This window comes from Capra hircus, chromosome 15, assembly GCF_001704415.2.
Source record: "Capra hircus breed San Clemente chromosome 15, ASM170441v1, whole genome shotgun sequence".
NCBI classification, from domain to species: Eukaryota; Metazoa; Chordata; class Mammalia; order Artiodactyla; family Bovidae; genus Capra; species Capra hircus.
The window spans coordinates 49,361,149-49,379,895 of record NC_030822.1 but is presented as its reverse complement, the minus strand read 5'-3'; the positions used below and the strand labels follow the sequence as shown (position 1 = coordinate 49,379,895).

The window sequence follows — 18,747 nt, the reverse complement described above, 5'->3', positions numbered from 1 at the left end:
AGGGCTCAGGAGCTGGCTGAGCTGTGCGATGGAAAGAACCTGGGTGTCTGGATCACTGCCCTAAAGAAAGTTACTATCACCATAAACAGAAGTCCATGCGCCTGATGCACAGCGAGGCCAAACTATACTAAACTGTTGGTCTGGAACAGAGGAAGGTTTACTGCAGGGCCCTGCAAGAAGATGGATGGCTCATACTTGAAACCCCCAAATTCCCTGAAAGCCTTCAGCAAAGCCCTTTCCTAGGAAAGGTGAGGGAGGGGCATGGTGAATTGTTGCAAACGTCTTGACGCAGATCCTATGTTCTTGAGGTCAGGTGATGGTCAGGTAATGATGTGCCTACAAATCTCCACCAAACAAATGTTATCCTCTGTTCTGACAAGAAAGGGCCAGGTCTCAAGGCACAACTGTCATCCTCTGAGGTTCCAATCCTGGCTGAGAGGAGGCAGATCTCAGCTGGCAGCTTCCTCAAGGTCAGGTCCCCAGACCCTGCCCAGCTCTCATCACTGAGGGATCCAGGTGCCCATTACTCAGCTGGCTCCCAGGCTCTTCAGGGTGCCCAGATGGTGGGAGGCAGACTGCGTCCTGTGAGGACTGTTGCTGCCATCAGGTGATGGGAATGGCAGACAGGGTCACCACCACCTCAAGGCCTGGGCCCCACCAATGGGCAGCTTTGATGAGGGCTCTGGATTCCTGCAGGACACGTCCCTCAGTTTATTCCCTGGGCCGCCAGGTCACCCACTGACCTGAGGCCAGATGAGCTGGAGGCCCCCAAGAGAAGGCCAGGATCTATCTCTTACCTCACTCTGCCTGATGACCATCACTTTGCTGACCACTGGCTGAATCACCCACTAATGGTCACTCATTGACAGTTGATCACTTGGGGAAGGAGCCCACTGTGGTGCTGACCAATGGCTGAGCAGGACCACTAACTGTCACTCATTAGCAGTTGGTTGCCTAGGGGAGGGGCCCACTGTGGCATGTACCAATGGCTGAGCAGGACCATTAACTGTCACTCACTGATAGTTGGTTGTTTGGGGGAGGGGCCCACTGTGGCACTGACCAATGACTGACCAGGACCACTAATGGTCACTTGGGGTAGAGGCCTGCTATGGCACTAACCAATGGCTGAGCAGGACCACTAACTGTCACTCATTGGCAGTTGGTTGCCTAGGGGAGGGGTCCACTGTGGCATGTACCAATGGCTGAGCAGGACCATTAACTGTCACTCACTGATAGTTGGTTGTTTGGGGGAGGGGCCCACTGTGGCACTGACCAATGGCTGAGCAGAACCACTAATGGTCACTTGGGGTAGAGGCCTACTATGTCACTAACCAATGGCTGGGCAGGACCACTAACAGTCACTCATTGACAATTAGTCGCTTGTGGGGGGCCCACTGTGGCACCAACCAATGGCTGAGTAGGACCACTAATAGGGTAGGGGCAGTCACTCATTGACAATTGGTCAGCTGGGGAAGGGGCCCACTGTGGTGCTGACCAGTGACTGACCAGGACCACTAATGGTCACCTGGGGTAGAGGCCCACTATGGCACTAACCAATGGCTGAGCAGGACCACTAACAGTCACTCACTGACAGTTGGTTGCTTGGGGGAGGGGTCCCTTGTGGCACCAACCAATGGCTGAGCAGCACCAGTAATGGTCCTGCGGTAATGGTTGCCTAGTAACAGGCTGCAAGGTAATGGTGCACAGCAATGGCTGTGTGTTAACGGCTGTGCAGGGCCACACTCTACTGCACTGATACTCACTAGAAACAGTATACTGGATTAGTACAAAAGAAAGAACTGTACTTTCATTTTTATAAAAACCATCGTTTTGAGTTCTTTGTTACTAGAGAGCACCCTAACTGATACATGAGTCTAATGCAGAGGCATACAAGACACTCAAAAGATAGTGAAAAGGGCATTCACCCATTTGCCTATGAAAGAACCTGATTACACTGTACTTTACCAGCAAAGATTAACTATGGATTGCATCTTATGTCATTATACGCAATAATTGTTATTATGAAAATCATCTCAGAAATCCATATAAAATAGACTGTTAGTAGAGTTTTATTCAATCTTATAGTTGTTTCTTCAAATTCATAGATACATATTTAAATTTTGTTGCTGTGGGAGAATGCTGACGTTGTCATGGCAACAGGTTTAAGCAACAGAGTATATGTGATGTACTGGGATGCCTGGTGCTAGCCACGCCAGCAAAAACAGAAAATAATTATATCCTACCAAAAGAACTATACTAAGGGTAATGTGTGATAGTCAACTATCACCTTCAAGGGACCATAACTTAACACACTGATTTGTTAACAATTTTGATAATATTGCCAGTCCTGGTAGAAAATGAAATTTAGACTAAGGATGAGATTAGTAGAGGATCATCTCTCAATTTTCAGCCACCTAGAAAAATACACAAATATACACACACAGAGGAAGTCGGCGGAGAGAAAAGAGGTGGTGGGGAGAGAGAGAAACTGACAGAGAGAGGAGATCAGACCTGCACAAATAAAATCTGATAAACTTAATGAATTTAGGGGAAAATAAATTTAAAGTAAGCACTCAAATTAAACCCCTCCTGAGCAGCGGTTCTAGAGAAAAATTGTTCAGTAATTACCCCAGCTCTCTGATTTACTTCATCTTGCAAGCAGAACCTTTATTGATCCTCTCTGTGTGGACCAGGGGCCTCTTTCTCTGCTATATATTTGCTACTGATTTAAGTTATCATCACTCTCTTATGAAAATTAAACATTTAGAGCAGGGCTATTCTGGGTTCCCCAGGGTTACTATTACTCTACTCTCTGAGTGACCTCAGGGCTTCAAAGGGTCCAGAAGTCATCACTGTGAGATGGCACAAACAATAGGCATCTTGTATTATCACACAGGATCCAGAATAAAAGAGAAAAAAAGGTGGGGGGGCGGGCCTTGAGTTCACGAGCTGTGGTAAGCTGGAGCAGGGAATTCTGATGGTCCAGGGAGATTATGAGAGTGTAATATTTTGAGCTGGTCTTTGGACGGGTAAAATAAAACAATAAAGAAAAAAATTTCACCTGGCTTCTCTTCTTACTAAAGCCCTAGAGATAATTCAGGAAAACCTTCAATTCTAAGAAAAAAGAACGAAAGAAGACAGCACCCCTACTTTTACTCTTTATTCTCCTTTCCTTCCCACTTATGCTACCATTTCAGTTTATATGCACTCATTGAATAACATCTTCTCAGAACTTTCTGGGAGGTCCAGTGGTTAAGACTTCGCCTTCCAATGCAGGAGGTGCAGGTTCGATCCCTGGTTGGGGAACTAAGATCCCACGTGCCTCATGGCCAAAAAAAACAAAACATAAAACAGAAGCAGCACTGTAACAGATTCAATAAAGGCTTTTAAACTGGCCTACATCAAAAAACATGCTTAAAAAATAATTTTATATAAATAACATTTTCCTTCTCCCCTCCTAGTTTTATTCAGCAACTATCCTGACCAACTTCCTAGAGAACAAATCCAAGCTTCAGGAGCCCTTGCCAACTTGGGACAACCCGATTCATGCAGGAAAGAAAGCCTCACCCCCGAAAGAAGTTGTTACTATACTGCAAGGTGTGACACAGAGGAGGTAGGCTCTGGACCCCACCTGCAACGGCACAAGCCATGTCAAGGCATAACAAAAAAGGCCTTTGCAAACATCAAGAGGAACTGAATTCAATCCAATGCCAGACAGTCTCGGGCGGCTACTCCACTGCTTGTGGTGCAAAGCAGGGTCAAAGACATCTGACGTGGCTCAGCAGACAGAGGAGATCAATAATGCTAAAGAGGAGTGTCTGCAGTAAGAAGCAAATCATTGCAAATTTAGATAAAATGTCCTCCATGTGCAGGGCTCCTGATGGAAGCCCGACATCTGCCATATCGACCTTGTCACTGGGACACCCCTCCCTCCTTGGGAGGGGAGAATGAGAGAGAGGCAAGGAAGAAAGAGCAGGAGCCAAGGTGGATACTGCACTGTGTTGTCTTTAACAGAGAAGCCCCAAAGACTGCAGTGCCCATCCGGCTAATCCGAGGCGGAAACACTGAGAATGTGAATTATTTTTAGAATGATGGGTATAAACTACATCTCAGTCTCAGAAGAGACTGGGAGGTAGCTAAATGAGGTTGCTAACAGTAGGATAAACAGAAAGCAAACTTCTTTTAATGACTGAAATGTATTGAGAACTTACTGCGTGAGCCAGATACAGGTGACTAATAAGGCAACTAAAGCTTGAAGATTGTCAGCAGTACATCTAGGACTCAAACCAAGGTCTGCCTCGCTCCAATGTTAAACAGTCACTTGCAAATACAACGTGTTTCAAAGCCGTTCTTTTCTTTTTTTTTTTATTTTAAATTAATAATTTTATTTCTCATATAAATTAGATATTGAGTTTAAATCAATTAATGGGGCAACATTTACATTTAATTTACATATAATTTTAAATTGGGTCACCAAGGTATTAATGAAAGAAAAGTTTGACCAATTTATATTTGATATATTTATCACTGAAAAGTAAGCTAATAGTTTCGAGACATTGATAACTTAATTACTCAAAAATATATCTCACTCTTAAGGTTTTAGTTTGTAGGCTATGGGTTGTAAATATAATTGACAAATGGAAGTGGACACATTGGCATTTTTTAATTTAAACTAATTGGCTACCCAAAAAAGCACATTTATGAGCATGAAATCACAGAATGATTATTCTGCATTCAAAAGCTATGTAACTTTCAAAAAAATTGTCATGTCTGAGTTACTGGCAAGCTCTTGACCTGTCTGGATTCACAGGAACAAGAACAAATACCTCTGAAGGCGACTGAGTTATTTAGGCAGACAGTCAAGGCATAAAATAATGGGTTATGAAGAAATGTAGAAAGCAAGGAGATTTCGGCCTAGGACTCTACCATTTGCTCCCCTTGACTGAGTCTGCTTAGAGAAAATTGGATTGTTGCATTCAAGCAATAAGCTGGTAAATTCTACTGTGGGTTGCTCAAACTTCAATATCTTTGTTGTTATTGTTGTTCAATATATGGACTATCACTGTGAGACACTGACAGGAGCAGGAATTATGTAGGAGGCAGAGAGTTGACTGTCTGGACATTAAAAAATTCCGTATTAGGAGCACATTCCCAGGACCCTTTTGCCAAGGTAAATGATCTGAATCTCCTCAACCTTCTCGACCCATTTCACAGATGCTACACAAATAGCAAAAGATGGAAAAATTGTAAATGACTAATATCCATTTTGTTTTACTTGTGTTTAAAGATTAACTTTCTGATTTGTGAAGAAAACTAGGATTGACTGAGCGGGTACAATGCTACAACGCACATCCCCTGCGCTAGGTAATGGATGCACATGCTATCTCACTGACTTTTCACAATGACCTTTTGAGGCACTACCTGCCTAACTAGCAGTTGATGGAACTGAAGGTTACAGTGATGGTATATGCCTAGAGGCAAGACCTGTGGGTTGCACTGGGGGTTCCAGCCAAAATTCTTAAGACTTTCAAAATCAGTACTCTTTCCTCTATGCTCTTCCTTGGTTCTCGTTAATGATCATGTCCCTGCCACACTTTTGGGTCATCATTCTAAACTCTGGAAGTCATAGTTCAACAGAGTAGAAGTATATATTATTGACCTGAAAAAAAAAATGTACTGAAAGAAATGTACACCCAAGAAGCAAATGCTTTGTAAACTCCTAAACTATGTGGCTTAACTCTCCTTTGTCTCTTTCATCTAATATTGAAATACATAAGAATCATTCCAATTACTTGAGGCTTTGGGTTAGTCGATTCCAGATTTCCAGAGACTTAACGAGAAGTTTTTCAAGTCTGAAGGATCCTTCGTGGATAATGGCTATTTGGGAAAGGATCTCAGATGAGCAGATGTAAGGCTTTCACAACTGTTCCACCCATGGGAAACACAGGGTGAAAGGAAAGTGCAGGAACCTGGGGGTCGTCCACACCTGAATGAGAACCATGGCTTCACCACCGGGTGAAGCTGAGCCAGTCTTTCCCCTTCTCTCCACTTCAGTTTTCATCTTTAAAATCAGAATGATGCCATCAGCCTCAAAGTGGTATTGTGAGAACCAACTGAGATGATCTGTGCAGAAGGCTGGCACACAGACGTACCCACTCAAACCAGAAACTAAACTTCCTAGCAAGCTTTTAGAAATGAAAAGCTCAGTTTCTTTCCCAATCCCTTCTTTTGTCCCTCAATTTCTTCTGATATGGCTGCTTATTGGCATAGTTGTTTATCATGATTGAATAAGCTGGGTTAAGGGGAACCTCCCTGGTGGTCCAGTGGTTAAGACTTTGTGCTGCCACTGCAGGGGGCACAGTCACTGGTTGGGGAACTAAGATCCCACATGCCACATGGCATAACTAAAAAAATTGTTTTAAAAAGATGGGGTGAGGGCATGCAACATGCCTACTGCCGGGCCAGAGGAGAGAGTCTATCTAGGGAGCAAAGGAGGCATCCATTGTTTTGATTCTCATTTTCTGCAATTTTTACTGGCTGGAGGAAGAGGCAGTTTATAACCTTGCCATTTATAACCATGGCTACACTGGCGTTCATGGCCAGGAGGGTGGCATTTCAAACAAAGAGTATCTGTCCATCGTAAGGCCCGATGATTACTTTACTACTATTTGTTGTGTTGTGTAACAGATCCGGACACTGTGTCATTCGGAGTCTCTCACAACTGCCTGGCTCCCACAGATGGTGTCTCTGCTTTAATCCTGCCCTACTTTCCCAGAATCTCAACATCTCCAGGGCCATTTACTGCCTCCTGACTCTCTCACACTTAACTCTATTATGCTATTATCTTGCACCCAGCACTGGCCGTTTAATTCTCTACTTTCTGCCACAATATTATGGGCCCTGAGTTGCAGTCGCTTAGAGAGTGTCTCTCTGCTTGCTGTTTGTGTACTCTGCTGGGGAAAAGGGAGGTGGGGAGCATCCTTTTGTGTACACATTTTCAGAAGACTGACGATGCCAAAGCATTTCAGGGAGTGGGGAGCACCTTGATGGGCATGCCACCAGCAGAGGCGGAGGTGCAGCACTCCAGCTAAAATAATCAAAACCTCTGGTTTAAAGTCACCACGGACCCTGATATGCACACAATCCAGACTGAAAGGGAACATCAGCAATTAGCCGGTGAATTATCTTTACATGCATTCCCCTTAAAAAAAGTCACTCTGGAGTATTCAACTTGCTAAAGCGGCTGCCTACACAGAAGTCTCTGCCTCTCTCACAGCTGTTTTTCTGTGTGGACGAATAGGAGAGAATGCAACGGTTGTTCAGACCCAGGGCCAGGTTCGAATTACAACTTGGTTTCTAGACAAAGTTGTATCACCTGAATTATAGTCTTAATTCTGCAAACAATCTACCAAACTATTCAATGTCTTTGGGCTTCCACTTCCTCAACTGTAACATGGGAATAACACTGCTTATCTTGCATGGTTTGGGGAAGATAACTGAAATATATATGAGCTTGGGAGATCATGCTTGGCATCAGAGTAATAAATCTTTGCTCATCCCTCCTCCCTTCCTTAAAACTCCAATTGGCAATCAATTCACATATAATTTGATCATGTAATTCCAATGGCTCATCTTTCCAGTTAAACTGGTCTCCATGGGGCAGGATCCATCCCATGTTATTCCATCCAGGGTCTCAGAATAAGGGCTCAACAAATATCAGTGGAATTATGGATAAATGGGATGATACGCCTACAGAACAATTGGTGAGTTCAAAGGAAGAGAGGATCTCAGTTTTTCAAACTAGATTTTTCAGCCATAACCTCCAAGGGTACCATTAATAATATAGTACCCTCTTCCAAAATGAACTCTGCTTCATTTTAGGTACAGGAAAGAGAGGGAGAGAAGGGAGGGGAAAAGAAAAGGAGAAAGGAAGAAGGAAGGAAGAAAGGCGGGAGACAGAGAAGGAAGAAGGGACGGAAGGAGAGGAGGAAGACAGCCAACCCCTGGGAGCTTCGCATGTCAAAGAGCAACCTCTCACCACACATCCTAAGCACAGTGCTCACAGAAGAAGAATTCGTTTCACTACTAACTACTCCTAAAGATATTTAAGAAGGAAATGTGATTTGGGAAAAGAGGGAGGAGAGAGCCTCCAATCTCTAACTTCCACAGCTAAACAGAAATGACTTTCAAATTCTCTGCCATTTTAATATTATCAGTGTTATTATTTACGTTCTGGTGACAAAACACAGGGAAAGCTGACAGGGCTTTCCTGGATGCCCAAATGGACCGTAGTCAGACATCATCTTTATTTACTGAGCACCTACTATGTGTTCATAGCTCAGCAGCCCAGAAACTAATTCAGAGCAGCTTAGCCCCAGTGGGATAAACTTGGAGCTATGCATGATAAAGCTTGAATTAAACGTTTTTTCAGGAAGAAGGAACAGGCAAGCCGCCTCAGAAGGAAGGGAAAGGGCACCGGACCCCATTTGGGGAGGGACGTCTCGATCTCCCCTCAAAGGAAGTCTTCTGTGTGGAACCCAGGTGCTGCTGAGGGGGGCCTGGCGGGGCAGTGGGGGATGAAAGGCTTTCTGGAGGCCCTCTGACCCCAGCCGTCCCATGGGAAATGAGCCAGGAGGCTGCTGGCTGGCAGGCAAGCAGGTGTGCCCTTAAGAAGCCATGGAGATTAGCTGGGGCTTATCCAAACCTCTGCAGGAGGCAAATCTCTCCTGGCTCCTCAGGAGACCCCAGCGCTCCTCTGGCATCAAAAAAGCCAGATGCAGAATGGACGTCAACTTGGCCTTTTGTGAACCCAGGCCCCGGCGCAGAAATCTGGACACCATCACACTCACCAGGGGCCCCAAGGAGAACGAAGTTTTGAAGAGTAGGTTTAGAAAAATGAAGAGAGAGGAAAAGAAAGGACTGCAAGGCCAGAGCACGGGTAGATGAACCTCACTTGTATTTGGATCTTTGCACCGCAATTGTTTTTTGTCCCACCCTGGGTGGCTCAGACGGTAAAGAATTTCTGCCTGCAATGCAGGAGACTGGGTTTCGAGCTCTGGGTCAGGAAGATACCCTGGAGAAGGGAATGGCTACCCACTCTGGTATTCTTGCCTGGAGAATGCCATGGACAGAGGAGCCTGGCAGGCTACAGTCCATGGGGTCACAAAGAGTCGGATGCGACCGAGCAACTAACACTTCCTCTCATCTACCTCCCCAAATGTAATAAAAAGTTACTTCTTTCTCTTGAAAATACAGTTTCTGGGGAAAATAGGTGGACTCTGCTCTTCAGCAAAAGTAAAAGCCATAAGACTCAAAGGTTGAGAGCTCCCCTTCTCAGGAGCCCTAAGGAAAGCAAGTCAGCACTGTGAGCAGAGGAAGGAGGGGATGAAGGGGCCCCTCATCAGTGAAAAATGCGCCCACTTTACTCTACATCCAGGTTTTGTGATGTGGGAAAGGCACTGGCTTCAGACCTAGCAGACGTGCACTGCAATCCTGACCCTGCAGTGCATAAGCTGTGTGGCTCTGAACTAAGCACTTCACCTCTCGCATCAATGTTGCCATCCTGAGAGGAGTCTAACAGCGGCTCCTTCGTGGAGCCATTTGAGCACTAAATAGGATCATTTGTATAAACACACAGCACAGGACCTAGCACCTAGAACGTGCTCAGTAAAAGCCAGATTCATCCCTCTTTCAACAGCCCAATTCTCTATATAAAACAGCAGAGAATATTTCTCTCCTTTTTCACACTTGTGGAAACCCATTCCTAGTGAGGGTAAGTCACTTTTTCAAAGTGTTCAGATGGAAATAGTGGAGGCAAGAACCCAGATCTCCCCAATGCCCTCGCTAGGCCTTGCTGTTTGATTGGCACCATGAAGATGACCCACTATCCAGATTCAGACAGGTCCAATGATGAGCTTGGCAGAGGCAGCCTCGGAGTCAGATTTTAGTGCCACACGGTCCACCTCCTGCAGGATATTCACCAAGGAGGCTGCAGTTGTAACTGCCCCTCACTCGGTGGAAACTGGCCCAGGAAATATGTAGATGTATAGCATTTTGGACGTAGTATGGCATTCATAGTTTTAGCCAATGGTATAAATAGGAGCTGTCATATTTTTTAAGCTGGCTGTGTCACACACAGATACAAGAATGAGACAATGGGCTTTGGAATACTGAGTTGCAGAGATGATGTCCTTGATTCAGACCACACAACTATAATAGGAATTTTGTTTTCAACACATCCTCTGCCCCCATTGCCTGCACACGTGGCACAGCAGGAACCTAACTGCAAAGGCAGCACAGTGGCTCTCTCTACCTGACCCTCAGGTCATTTCTTGGGCAGGAAGGTGCTCAGGAAGAGGCTGGATGGTGGTGAATCTTGTATTCAATTCTTCCCAGAAGTGGCTGAGTTTCGACTCTTTTTTGAAATGTTCTGCCGCCAGTACCTGGGCTTCCAGGTGGCACTAGTGGTAAAGAAATCACATGCCAAGGTCAGAGATGGGGGTTTGATCCATGTGTCAGGAGGATCCCCTGGAGGAAGGCATGGCAATCCATTTCAGTATTCTCACCTGGAGAATCCCACGGAAAGGGAAGCCTGGCAGGTTACAGCCCATAGGGTCACAAAGAGTTGGACGCGACTGAAGCAACTTAGCATGCATCACACACTGCCAATACCTAAACTTTCATCATCATGTTAGGACTAGAAGGAGTGGTGGTTAAGACTACTTGCAATGCAGGGGATGTGGGTTCAACCCCTGGTTGGGGAGCAACCAGGGATCCACAGGCCACAGGTCAACTAAGCCCTCGCACCACAACTACTGAGCCCACACACCACAGCTAGAGAGCCCTTGCCACAGCTAGAGAGTTACTGCCACAGCTAGAGAGTCACTGCCACAGCTAGAGAGCCCTTGCCACAGCTAGAGAGCCCCTGCCACAGCTAGAGAGCCTGCAGGCTGCAATGAAAGACTCCGCATGACGCAGAGATTTCACATGCTATCACTAAGACCCAAGCAGCCAAATAAATAAATAAAACCAGGAGGACTCTTATACAAGCTCTCATTTTATAAATGAGAAAACTAAGGGAGAAACGGGTGTGGGAGTAAGCTTCCCAAGGCCAGTTAGCAATCCAGCGCCCATCTCCTTCACTGGCTGATGCAGGATTTTAGGGACCCACGTGGATGGCAGACCAGGTGTGCCCAGTCACTCAGTCGTGTCTGACTCTTTTCAACCCTGTGGACTGTAGCCAGCCAGGCTCCTCTAAACATGGGATTCTCCAGGTGAGAATACTAGAATAGGTTGTCATTTCCTCTTCCAGGAGAACTTCCTGACCCAAGGATCGAACTCACGTCTCCTGTGGCTCCCGCATTGGCAGGCAGGTTCTTTACCACTGCACCATGGATGGTAGAACAGCTTGTCTAATTGTTTCATCATGATGGAGCTCACCATGTACAGAGCTCATGAGAAAGGAACTAGAGGACAAGTGTGATCAGAACACAATTAGTGTGACAAATATTCAAGCATACTATTCGACATTCTCAAAGAAAAGTAAATAAATACAATACCAAAAACCCTTGAAACCAGTTTAACATTTTTATTTCAGAGATTTCTTTATGGGTCTCCAAGACAGTCTGTTATAATTGTTATTATGAAAATGGCAAATCACTATAAACATAGGCCTAAATTTAGTCTTGTCATATCTGAGAAAGTTGCTTCATTCATCTATAATTTACTGAGCACCTATCATGTGTCAGGTATACCCTAAGCACTAAGAATATAAAAATGAACAACCACAGTCTCTGTGCTTAAGAAATTCACGGTACAGGAAGGGGTGAAAACGAGCACTACAGAAAGTATATCAAAGATCTAAATATAAGACTGAAAACTATCAAACTCTTAGAAGAAAATATAGGAGGAAAGTTTCAAAACAGGATTTGGCAATTATTTCTTGGCTATAACACAAAAAGCCAAACAGGAAAAGAAAAAAATTAATCAGACTCTATCAAAATGTAATACTTCTATGCATTAAATGACATGATAAACAGAGTGAAAGGGCAACCCAGTGAACAGAGGAAAATATTTACAAATCAGGTATCTGATAAGGGATCCAGAACCTATCGAGAACTTCAACAGCTCAACCACAAAACAAAGAACTCGATTCAGAAAAGGGCAATGGGCTTGAATAGGCATTTCTCCAAAAATAGCATACAAATGGCCGATAAGCACATGAAAAGATGCTCAACATCACTAACTGTCAGGGAAATGCAAATCAAAACCACAGGGAACTACTAGCCCACACCCTTTAGAGTGGCTACTATCAAAACATTGGAGTGCTTAAGTGTTAGGAAAGATATGGAGAAAGCAGAATTCTCATGCACCATTGGTGGAATGCAGACCCAAGCCAGTGTGGGAGGTGGGATGGGGCGCCTTCACCAACACTTAAAAATAGGATTGCCGGCTGATTTCACAGTCTCACTCTGGGTACACGCCCAGGAAAACTGAAAGCAGGGTCTTGAAGAGATGCTTGTACATCCATGCTTATAGCAGAGTGTTTCAAGACAGCCAAAAGGTGAAGGTGAACCAAGTGTCCATCTGCAGATGAACAGATGAATAAAACGTGATATATACATACAATGCAGTATTACTCAACCTCCAGAGAGAAGGAAGTTCTGACACACGCTGCAGCGTGGATGAACTTTTGAGGACGGTGTGCTAAGGGACAGAAGCCAGCCACAAAAAAAAAAAAAAAAAAAAAAACACTGATTCCAATTCTATGAAGCACTTAGAGTACCTGTCATTTATAGAGACAGAAAGCAGAATGGTGGTTCCAAGGGCAGGAGCGGGAGGGAGCGGTGGTACTTGATCCATAGGAGCAGAGTTTCATTTCTGTGAGATGAAAAGAGTTCTGTGGATGGACTGAGGTGATGATAACAAGGCAATGTGACTGTACTTAATGCCAGTGAACTGAACACAAAAATGGTTATGATGGTGATTTTTATACTATATGTATTTTACCAAAATTAAAAAAAAAAAATACAAGCACTGCAATTACCATCATCAGCAAACTCACCAAGAGGCAAATTTAAGCCTCTGGTGCCCCAGCCACACTGCAAGAGATCAGGCTAGGAGAGGGCCCAATAGAAACCACTCAAAAGAATGTTAAGACTCCAACCGCTATGGAAATAGTATGGAGATTTCTTTAAAAATTAAAAATAGACCTACCATATAACCCAGCAATCCCACACCTGGACATATGCCCTGGGAAAGCCATAATTTGAAAGATACATGTGCCCCAATATTCACAGTAGAACTGGATATCTACAATAGCCAGGAGATGGAAGCAACCTAAGTGTCCATCAACATAGGGATAGATAAAGAAGACGTGGTACCTACATACAAAGGAGTATTTCTCAGCCATAAAAAGGAATAAAATTGGGTCATTTGTAGAGACATGGATGGACCCGGAGAGTGTCATACAAAATGAAGTCAGAAAGAGAAAAAAAAAAAAAAATATATATATATATATATACACACACATATATTTAACACATATATATGAAATCTAGAAAAATGGTATACTGCTGCTGCTGCTAAGTACTTCAGTCGTGTCCAACTCTGCGACCCCATAGATGGCAGCCCACCAGGCTCCCCCCCATCCCTGGGATTCTCCAGACAAGAACACTGGAGTGGGTTGCCATTTCCTTCTCTAATGCATGGAAGTGAAAAGTGAAAGTGAAGTCGCTCAGTCATGTCCAACTCTCACCGACCCCATGGACTGCAGCCCACCAGGCTCCTCCATCCATGGGATTCTCCAGGCAAGAGTACTGGAGTGGGGTGCCATTGCCTTCTCCAAGAAAAATGGTATAGATGATCTTATTTGCAAAGCAGAAAGAGAGAGACAGATGTAGAGAACAAATATATTGATACCAAGCAGAAAAGAGAAGGGGGTGGTGGGAGGAATTGGAGAATAGGATTGACACAAATACATGATTGATATTATGTATAAAACAGATAACTAATAAGGACATACTGCATGGCACAGGAAACTCTACTTAATGCTCTGTGGTGACCTAAATGGAAAGGAACTGCAAAAGGGAGGGGATATATAAATGCATGGCTGATTCATTCTGTTGAACAGCAGAAACTAACACAACATTGTAAAGCAACTCTATCCCAAATAAAAATTAATTTAAGAAAAAGAAGGTTAAGACTCTCTGAAAGTGTTGAACACTGAGAGAAGAGGGCAGTCCATGTGGAATAAAGCTGGTCACCTGCAGAGTCCTGCCAAGTCTCCCTTGCAGACAGTAAGCCTCACCAGAGGTTTACAAAACCAACCATGTGAAATTTTTCCTTTAACAGTCAGAAATCATCTCAAGTGTCATCACCATAGAAGAGACGTAGTAGGACAAACTAAAAAGTTTCAAATCATTAACTTTTGCTTTTGACTGTTAAGAGGTTTTTGTGTCCTGAGATGGGGACAACAGGTACTGAGGAGATCTCTGTAGTTCTTTTATTTTAGAAGCTTGCTGGTAGACTTACCGGTCCTTTCTAAGAGGTCCTCTAGGCTGTTGCTTCCCCTTCAGTAGGGAATTTTTCCTGAAGGGCCACAGTCCTGGAGAGATGAGACCAACAGGATGTGGGAGACCAACAGGATGTGGGACACCAACATCTCTATTGAGAGGGAAGAAAAGAAAGACTAATTACCCAAGGCAAAGCTGAAATGGTTTCCCTGAAGAGTCAACATTTATAAACTTCATGCAACTTCACAGGTGCCCTAAAAAAGCCACACCTCTATCTACAGTGGTTACCAAGCTCCTTTTCATTTCTTGTTTGGGCTGAGTGCTGTGCTGAGATGGGAGCATAGAGAAATAAGATGTGACCCCTGCCTCCAACAACCTGATATTCTCATGAGTGAAAAGTGAAAGTCGCTCAGTTGTGCCCGACTCTTTGCAACCCCATGGACTGTAGCCCACCAGTCTTCTGTGTCCATGTGATTCTCCAAGCAAGATACACTGGAGTGTATTGAACAGGATTGAACTCAGGTCTTCCACACTGCAGGCAGATTCTTTACTGTCTGGGCCGCCAGGGGAGTCCTCATGAGTGAGAATGCATTAAAGTATGAATTGCACTGTTACCATCCAGGATACACCTTCCCAGGTGGCTCAGTGGTAAAGAATCCGCCTGTCAGTGCAGGGGATGCAGAAGATGAGGGTTCCATCTCTGGGTCAGGAAGATCCCCTGGAGGAGAAAACGGCAACCCATTCCAGTATTCTTGCCTGGGACATCCCATGGACAGAGGAGCCTGGCAGGCTACAGTCCATGGGGTCGCAAAGAGTCAGATGTGACTGAGCACACACACACACACAATCCAGGATATACTGGGTTTTTATCTGCACAAACTACAGGAAGGATGAGCACCTCTCCTCGTTCCCCTGTCAGATGAGAAAGATAAACCTCAGAGAAACAAAAGGTTACTCGAGAAACGAGCACCACGTCCTGCATTTGGATTGCTCAGGTGGCTGTCTCAAATTCTTGTTCCCTAGTACCGAGCGTCCTTCTCCCTAGATGCCCAGTCTCTGTTTGGACTTGGTCAGAGCCCAGAGCTGAGGCTGACAGCACAGGATCCCCTCCCTTCCCCAGCCGGTCAGCCTCCCAAGAAGGAGACACTCCCTGTCCCTTTGGCCACAGAACGCGCAGCCATACCTTTGATCGGAAAGGCCAGCAGCCAGTGAGTGTAAATGGCACACCCATCAGCAACACCATTCAGACAGCGCTGTCTTCACGAATTAAATATGACACATCACAATGATGATTCTGAGGCTCAGACAGACCTCACTGCCTGACAGACTGGGTCAGCCGCCTTCCCAGCCTGTTTCAGACACCCAAACAAATTAACACATGTTCCGTGGTGATACAAAACTGCATTTCTGTGTGTGACTGTGCGTTTCAAAGCCTCCATGCAAGCGCACGATTGTCAATTAAATATTTATCAAACTCCCGCTGACCTACGAGAGGCTCTGACCTACGAGAGGCACCATCCACTGGCTCTCAGAGCATCACTATCAGCTGTTTTTAAAAGGCAGCTTCTCTTCTTGGTCAGTGGAACCTATTTAAACCTCAGTGAAGAGCCCTCACTATCTTTTGTACTGGATCCATCTACCAGGCTGAATGAGGCTTTTAGAACCAGCAAGAACCAGATGGCCCTCCAAGAGCATTTCTGAATGTTTGGATCTGAGTCATTTGTATGCGGATGTCTTCACAAAACAGCAATCTGGGTAACAGGCTCCAGGCTGAGTCCAGCTTTCCAGACAGCCCATCTTTGCCCACAATTGAGAAGACAAGCACAATATTGTAGGGTACCACAAAAATATTGCAGCGTTTCTTTATATGTGTAGCATCAAATACAGGAAGAGTCCCCATCAGGCTGTCACGACAATGTTAGTTCGCCACAACAACATCCCTTCCTGATAATTTTTCTTTTTCCCATTGCACCTACAATTCCTCCCCTGGCTCAGGCATAAAGCCAGCTTTGTAAATCAGCCAGCAGAGGGCACCTCAAAACTGGTGCAATAATCCAAATCACCGCAAATTCAGAGCCGAAAAAGATGTCAGACTAATCAAAATGGGCTCCAGCTTTATGATGTGCTGGGAGCTTCTAGCCAGAAAGAGGAGAGCCGGGGAGGGAAGAGATGGAGCCAGAAATGTATTAGTTGATGGACCTGCTCATCCGAGGAAGAGGGAAGGCTTCAGAGAGAATCCAGTATCAGAAATCCAAGGGGAGGGATAAACCTAGTTCAAAAGTGGGAAATGATCAAAATGAAGGGGGTCAACCCAGCACTGCACACTTCTCAGCATTTTCCCTAGAGAAGAGAAAACTTATGTTTTCATAAACACCTGTACATGGATATTTATAGAAGCTCTCTTTACAGCCACCCCAAACTGGGAACCATCCAAATGACCTTCTCCCAGTGAATGGATAAACCAAATGTAGTATATCCATACAGTGCAAAACCACTCAGCAATTTAAAAAGGACAAGTTACTGATATATACAACAACACGTGTGCTGTGCATGCCAAGTCGCTTCAGTAGTGTCCGACTCTTTGCAGCCCCGTGGACTGTAGCCCACCGGGCTCCTCTGCCCATGGGATTCTCCAGGCAAGAATACTGGAGTGGGTAGCCATTCCCTTCTCCAGGGGATCTTCCCAACCCAGGGTTCAAACCCACATTTCTTATGTCTCCTGCATTGGCAAGCAGGTTCTTTACCGCAAGTGCCACCTGGGAAGCCCTACGACAATATGGATGAACCTGAAAGGCATCACATGGAGTGAAAGAAACCAATCTCAAGAGAAAGTTCCATTAGCATGATTCCACTGGTAAGACATGTTCAACATCTCAGCATTGCCAGGGGCTGGGGGGATGGGAAGGGATGACTACAAAGGAAACAGCACAAAACAATTTTCTGCAGTTGATATAACTGCTCTGTCCTGCTTTTGGTGATGATTACATGAATGTATACATGTGTTAAAATGCATTAAACTGTACAAGCAAGTCAGTTTCACTATAGGTTAATTAAAAAATTTAAAAAAATTTAAAGAAAAAAAACTAAGCCATAAAAGAAAATCAAAGGGGTAGAACTTGAGGGGCGGGATGAGATGCATCGATCAAGAGTGAGATCTAGGGACTTCCCTAGCGGACCAGTGGTTAAGACTCGTAGCTTCCACTGCAGTAGGTACGGGTTTTATCCCCGGTAAGGGAGCCGAGATCCTGTGTGCCACACCATGTGGCCAAAAAAAAAAATATCTTTTTTTAAAGAGTGAGATCTAGTAATGACTAGGTCCTTATCTAGAATGTAGGTAAAGTGCAGAGGGCCAGAGCAGAGTTGATCCCTAAGGACAGGCTGCTGGGAATCAGGTTCCCACTGCTGACAGGTTGAGGCTGGGTTTCCGCTGAACACCAGCAACTCAAGCAGAAGGGAGCAGAGGAGCCAACCAGCAACTCAAGCAGAAGGGAGCAGAGGAGCCAACTGGACCCACAAGGTGCTGACTGAGCACAGAGGCTGCCACTCAATGTTCCTGCAGCCCCAGGGGCTCTGCTCACCCTTAGGAGCCCACATCCATGGCAATGCAGAGCCATCCCAAGTCACTGCCCCACCCCACTCGCTGGTAAGGAGACTCACTGACTGTGGTCAGAGGTTTAGCTGAAAGGGCCAGTGATGGACAAAAGCTAGACAGATCTGATCTAACCCCCAATACACAGATAAGAAACCCGAAAGAGCAAAGCAACAGGAGTTTCCCAAGATCACACAGCTTGTGAGCATCCCCGGGGGTTCTGGACCCCAGCCCCGGACTCTTTTCCATCACCCACTGCATGACTCCCTCATCAGTCCTCTAGCCTGGGATGGCATTTCTTCTCATCTGTCCCGGGTGAGACCACGTTTTTATTTAAAAGAGCAAAACACAGGTGGCTCCACAGCTTTTCATGACGACACGTGAAGAAACTCATTACCTCCCTGAATGTCTTTATTTGTTGCTGTTACATTGATTCTTTTTTTCAGATGAAATGTTCACTACCTCCTGTGTCTTGAGTTCCCTGTCAGGCTTCTCTGATCCATGCCACTAAATCGAATGATTTGACTGGATGATTAAAAAGACAAAGTTCTTACCTATCAAATCACCTCTTATGTCCAAGCCACATTTTTCATTTCCATCAAGTATTAGAGACCTCAGAAGAGGGATGACTGTCACGGTTCCCTT

At 45.0% G+C, this 18,747-nt stretch overlaps 1 long non-coding RNA gene across 1 annotated transcript in view; it reads right to left on the bottom strand.

The window, feature by feature from the left end:
- The window catches only part of LOC108637679, a 290,898-nt gene that overhangs the window by 190,394 nt on the left and 81,757 nt on the right, over window positions 1-18,747 (bottom strand). The window contains exon 2 of the long non-coding RNA XR_001919236.1: window positions 14,533-14,664. This is a non-coding gene — a long non-coding RNA (uncharacterized LOC108637679). The remainder of the gene's footprint in view (window positions 1-14,532; window positions 14,665-18,747) is intronic.